The sequence below is a fragment of the Durio zibethinus genome, chromosome 18 (assembly GCF_047325235.1).
Source record: "Durio zibethinus cultivar Kanyao isolate XHJ-2024 chromosome 18, ASM4732523v1, whole genome shotgun sequence".
In the NCBI taxonomy this organism is placed as follows: domain Eukaryota; kingdom Viridiplantae; phylum Streptophyta; class Magnoliopsida; order Malvales; family Malvaceae; genus Durio; species Durio zibethinus.
The window spans coordinates 19,618,204-19,625,016 of record NC_143179.1 but is presented as its reverse complement, the minus strand read 5'-3'; the positions used below and the strand labels follow the sequence as shown (position 1 = coordinate 19,625,016).

At 33.7% G+C, this 6,813-nt stretch overlaps 1 long non-coding RNA gene across 1 annotated transcript; it reads right to left on the bottom strand.

The window, feature by feature from the left end:
- Positions 1 to 298: 298 nt before the first annotated feature.
- Positions 299 to 3,475, bottom strand: LOC149513847 (uncharacterized). The gene is made up of 3 exons (XR_016329963.1): positions 2,915 to 3,475; positions 2,755 to 2,824; positions 299 to 874 (listed from the first exon to the last, which is right to left on the bottom strand). It is a non-coding gene; the product is annotated as an uncharacterized LOC149513847 (long non-coding RNA).
- Positions 3,476 to 6,813: the final 3,338 nt, after the last annotated feature.

The window sequence follows — 6,813 nt, the reverse complement described above, 5'->3', positions numbered from 1 at the left end:
CAGCCTGTCTCCGTTTGCCATGAACCTCACTAATCATGTTTGTCTTATTATGCAATATCTCTTCCATGGCCCTTGATCATCATCAGAATGTAGAAATAGACTCTCTTAATTATCAATGTTTCCCATTCTAAATAATTCGAGGGAGAATATGAAAAATGGGTGAAAAGATATGACTCTATGTACACCTTTTTCCTTACTCATTCCTAAATTATAATTTCCATGGTTGCAATTCCAATGAGGCGAAGTTACATATCAGTGAGTTATTGTCTTTGCAAGAAAATGAATTCTTGAGCCTTACTATCATATCAATGAATTGCTTAATGCAAACCCGTTGTGTTCGAGTAATCACAAAATGTTTGTCCCAAAGATTTTATTTGTATATAAACTATGCTGTTGTGTCTATTCAGTCATGGTATATATGTTATATAATAAATGTAAGATGAATTAGCAGTGCTCTATCTATAATAATCAAAAGCAGTAAACATGTTTTCCTCAAAAAAAAAAAAAAAGTCAACATGTGGAGAAGATTTTCTCCAATATGTAGAGCATCTTTGAGTATATTATTACCTAATTACATCCAAAAAATCATGGAAATTATACATCACATTGACGAAGTAACTAAAATCATGTGATTATCCAGTAATTCACGTCTATGATTGATTTACACACTATACCATGGTATAAATTTGTGGCCAAAACCAGTGGCCCAAAATAATACTATTTCTTCCTAAAGGTGGTAGGAAGGAATTGGTTAACTTTCATTGCGTGACGTAAATATGGGGTTAGGGCATCTGATCATTGTCCTAATTGTCTGTTTGTGATCTCTTGCCCATATTTAGGGTCTCTTTCCACGTGTGCACTGCGATTTTTCACTCTAACCAAACACATAAATTATGGATTAGTACTCAGTACTGTATACAAATATGTAGTCTTCTGGTGTCAATTGAGATGCTGTAAAGTCGAAAAATAATGCAGTTTTATACACATTCAAGTAAAGGCACAACATGAGGCTGTCATCAGAACATCTTTCAGTTCGGTAGCAAGAAAACTTAAAAAGCTAGATAGCGACTGAATCGATGGTGACTTATTTGACCAAATAGGGAGATGGTTAGAGGAGGGGGTTGCAGCAAACTCTCTAAATTTTCCACCATATAATTTTGAAACGCTTAAGACATTCTTCTTTAACCCTAATAAAAAAGTGTCAATGGTGTTGGTTGATTTAGTAGTCGTCCTTTTCTCCATTGTCTTGATGTAAGGAGGAGGAAGATTGAGAAAGAAGAAAGGCTAATGAATTTTAGTGCATACGTATATTATTTTTTTTTACAAAAAGATCTTATACTATAAATAGAAGAAGATATTGCTGTATTAAAATTTAAATTAATGTTATGTTCCGTTGTATGAATCAACTGAATAAAGTTATGAGTTTGCATGTATATATTATTTGTTTAGCTGGACATGACATGAGTATATGTATTTATAATGTACTTAGCCAAAGCAGAAAGTATTTGTCAACCTCTTTAATGTGTAGAACAAATTACCATACCTTTGAAGCATATTTCCCAGTCTCTAAACAGGAAAAGAAAGCTGCCTGAGTTAATTATATAAAACCTATTTAATTTCCTCAGCTGTCTATAATAAACTATCATCATTATCATTGGATTACTATTCAAACATATTCATTTATTTCCAAATTCCAGAGATGACAGAAATACCTATGAAGAAGAAGAAAGTCCGCAAGTCAATGGTTTGATACATACTCAAAATGGGATAAAAATTATAAATCATGGAAATTCATATTATGAACTTGAAGAAATTAGGTCCACGAAAAATATAATATTTTACAGAATTTTGGAAGAAAAATAGCAAGAAAAAGACAGCAAACAGGAAAAAGTAGCTATACTCAACCTAAAATATTGAATCGTATATATATACTCTTGCAGATGTAGTTAACATTAATGGTTACTCTGGTATGTAGATTATAACTCAAGGTCTTGTTTGTCCAAAACCATTATTTTCTTACTGCCATGTCTAAACTAAACTCGTTATAAAGCATCACATCAAATGGCCACCAAGAGTCAAGCTAACAACGAGAAGAGAACACAGCCATGTCCTTTCTCTCTACCTTTTTTCTCCTTCACTTACCTCATTTGTCTGTCGGCACAAGTTTTACCCATAAAAGAAACAAAGATTTTTGTTCAGAAAAAGGGGAAAAACAGGTTAACACCTCCCATCAAGAAAACAATATAGCATGCAGAGGATTTTTTTAGAGGGTTACAGGAAGATTGCTTCTTCAAATAGGGTTCCTTGTCGGGTGGACCAGCACCTCACATTAAAAATAAGCAGGTTTAATGATGTCACCTAAACAGGTTATTAGTTTATCATTAGAAAAAATCATAGTTGTAGTGTCAGATAAACAACTGATTTGCTTCCCCAGTCAAGTTTCTACCCAATTCATCTAAACTCGGACTTTCTACATTTCCTTTGCCACGTGTATGTTTCCATGCAAAGAGGAGACAACCCCATCAAATACTTGTTTTAAGCAAATATTAAGTGTATAAATCAATTAAACACTGATCACTAGAGATGGAGAACATCAAAGTTCTTTAAAAGGGATTTATTTCAAAGCATTAGAGACAGCAATCTTTCTTTCTACTCCTTTTTTGTCATCTTAGTTTGTTTTAATTTCATGTATAACCAAATAAAAAAAAAATGATGTTGAGGATGAACATATGAAGTTTGACACAGAAAACGCACCCCAGATTCAAATAGCTTGATCGACCTAACTCCTTGCAGTCAGACATGGAGGTCTTCTGATCTGAACTTCCTGAGATAAACTGATAATAATCAATGATCCTGATCATGATCTGTTGGTCAAAGCCAATAACACAGAACGTGAATGAAAATTGCAGTGCACCTTCATCCCTGATGTAAAAGCCTCATAGAAAATTGACGTAGACTCAGCATTGTTAATTCAGTGCTCTATAAACAATTAAAAGAATTGCAATAGAGTGGTCACCAGAAGCAGTTAATAAGAAATACGTCTATTACGTCCACTACACGTGAATCGTATTTGCGAGAGTACAGAAAAAAAAAATTGAAGTGGGGTCTGAAAATCTATGCTAATTTCATCATATCTTCACCATTTCAATGATAATTACGTGCAGAAAAGGTTCACTTTCCCTAAGACGTTCATGCATTTCATCCTATTGGCCTTGACACCAGTGCACTCACAGTTTTCACTCTAACATATTATAAGGTTTTTTGTATTTTTTTTTTTATCACAGAGACCGGCTAAGACTATATGATTTCTTCTGAAATGACACTAGAACTTAGGGTCATTGATCCAAATTTTTAATCAAAAATATTAAAGCTTCTTGATCAAACTCCTTGTTTTCATTGCTACCGTTGAATATAGTTTTCTCAACCGTTATGCCCAATCATATAGGAATAGGATCGTAATTATAAATTGATCTAGATGCAGTCATCCCTACACAATATTATAGCATATATAATGTGACAATTATTATGATAAAGCATACTTGATAATTTTTTAAACACTTGGGATCTTTATATCATTGTTAGCTCAACTCTCATCAGTAATGACATCTATTCACAGCTAAGGACAGTGAAAGAAACTGAGATTGGAAGTTTGTTAGGGTTAAAACCACATCTAAACATACCAACTTTGCAAGAATAATCTAAATTTGTTACTAATTCGAATCTAAATTGAACCTGAAACTTAACTTAAGTGATTCATATAATCATTCTTAAAAAATGACATGCAGCAGGTTTAGAGTTTGAATCCCGACATCTACAATCTTTTTGTGTGGTTTTTTTTGCTAAGCAAAAGATTTTATTAATATATAAGCAAAATACAGAGAAGCACCATAAACATTGTACAAACAGTGCCACTAGAGATAGAACTCAACCGCAAAACATGAAGTCGAAAGATAAGAAAACCTGAAACATTGAAGACAATCAGAAACTACATAGTAACTAAGAGGGATCACCACTATGCCTCGAATGGAGTTTCCTTGTTCACCCCGCCTTAGCAAGATGATCTGCAACACCCTTTGCTTCTCTAGGAATCTTCGCTAAAGCCAACTTGTTAATGACAAGTAAAAGCCTATCAATATCATTAAAAGATTTCCACAATCTCCAAGGTCTTTCACTCTTATTGGTGACACAATTAATAGCAAATTAGCAATAAAAGAGTGTGATTCAACAATGCGGTTCATCTTGCTTAACCATCCTGTTTTAATGAAAAACTTCAGTGCTTGTTTAATCGCCATTAACTCAGCATCATTAGAAATAAGAACTCTCAAAGGAGATGAGAACATGGCCAATATAAAACTTTATGAGTCCCCTAGAATTCAACCACACCCAGCGCTAGTGACATTAAACTTCGAGGAACCAACCAAAGGAGGTTCCCAACCTATTAATGTTCTCTGGCTCTTGCCAAAGTGCATTTGACTAATTATTAGTACATGATTCCTCTATTCAAAATGTCCGATCCGAATCTCCTTTTGTCCGATTAAAAAAAGAACTTCTGTAAGTAGCCCTCCTTTGGACAGCAGCTTTCATTTTTCTTCTCTTTGTTTAACCTTTCATCACTTGTCTAAAACTGTGCTAGGCAAAGCTGACTCTAGAGAAAGCTCCAATTCAACCACTCGATCAAATTCTAATTTCCCCATCTCATTTCAAATCCAAATTTTTTGGGGTTTATAATTTTTTACATCCCATGATTTCACACCACAGATCTCTCTTAAAGAATTTAATCACAAGGGGCGTTTACATTAATAATGACACAATCAAGTTTTGCATACATCCAACAACCTTGAATAATTAAGAATCGATTCTTAACTTTTCTTTAAAGAGAAAAAAACTCCTATCCCAGGCAGTAAAATAACCACCGGATTTTCCTTTTGATGAAGAAAAGATTCAATCAACATTCTCATTGTTTCACCAATTTAATACTTGCTGATATCCAATTGATTCCAACATGGTTTCTTGAAGTAATAGCACTTCGACCTTATGACTCTTCACCAATTTATTAAGAACTCTCCCTTTTGCGACACTACCTATCCCCCTCACTTTCCAGCACATTATCCTCATCTCAACAGAATACACCAAGAAACTGCAATAACTAAGCAATTGATTTATAAAAGAACATACACGATTTGGTTAACCTTACGTCCTCTGATCACGTTCCTCCATATCCTTTACTTTTTGAAGAATAATTTCTTCCTCACAATAGGCAGACAAGTTTTCTGATCTGTACCAGACACCACTAGACCACTGCAGTCAGATAGTTGTGATTATCAGAAGGTATTTCATCCTCCACAATATCCCTACAGCCGGTCAGAAAGTTTTTATATGGGGTATATATGTATAACTATTTCCAATGTAATTATTTTTAAAATAGACAATGCTAGAAGCAGGCCATTGATGTGCGAAAGAATGAACAATATTTAAACAAGATTACGATACAATATCCAAAGCCCGAAGAAACAGTAGCAAATTCAGTGATTCAGAGTATGAAACTATGATGGGATAGTGCCTACCACACCTTGTCTCATAGTGAAACACACATTCCTAGAACGATGAAAGACTGAGAGTACAATACAAGTAATACATTCCTGTTTCCTTTAAAAAAAAAAAATCTTCCATTAAATGAAAATGATAATTTTACAGCTAACATTGATTCACTGATCCACTTTCTAAATCTTAGAATCACATAGCACTAATGAAATGATCCATATATATATACTTAATTTCAGAACTCTATAAAGTTATTCGATATGCCGGTTTATAGTTAGAGATGGTACCTACTAATTTGATCGCTTAATTTTTCTGATGGAGTAAGATTTTGCTAATTTGATAAATAATTTAACTAGAAAAGAGCATTTGGAAACTTAAGTTTATATCACACCATAGCTAATAAAAAAGGTGGAGATATTTTTAGAGCCTCTATTTCTTAGCACTCTTTGTAGTAATTTTTCCCTCATTATTTTCTACAATTAGATCAACTGATGTTTAGGGAAGAAATCTTGGCTTAAGTCGATCCATCCCAGGCCCAGCTCTTGAATAGAAAACACAAGATATGCTTAAACCTGTTTAACTTAATTAACCCCACTTGACTCCTTCCAATGAACTAGCTAGAGACTCATGGCCCACACGCAAACTGTATATGATTAACACTAGCCCAGATAGCACATGGGAAGTTATTAAGATGAGATTGAGAGAACATGTTGAGCTCTTGCAACTATTTTAAGCAAGTGCATTACAGGAATAATGTAGACTCAAAGGTTGGTGGCAGCATGATCTATTTCATTAATAAAGTATAGACCCCTATTATTTGGATCCAAGTGATCTCAGAAGAAGCAGAAAGAGTGGAACATGGGATTATATCTTGAATTTTGCATCTTCTATTTTTTTTAGATGAAAAATATTTGTAACTCATTTTTACAGAATATACAAAACAGTATTCAGAAGACCCATAAAAGCAACTACCAATCAAGAAGACAAGAAGCTTAGTGCATTTGACAGGTTATTATGAACAGCCCCTCTTCTTTGTGAAGGACAAATTTGCACTATGATTTGATGGCATTTCATCATAAAAATGGCTAGCCTAAATATGAAATAATTAAGCTAGAACAAGATATTAAATAGTGCATTAAGCTTATTCTTGAAAAAAAAAAATAAATTCAACGGTTGAACCACAAGCAAATGAAAGAAAAGTCAAAATATACCTTAGAAATTATAGTCTGCAATCTCCACGCTACCTTAAATTTGGGAAAGCACAAGGCAATA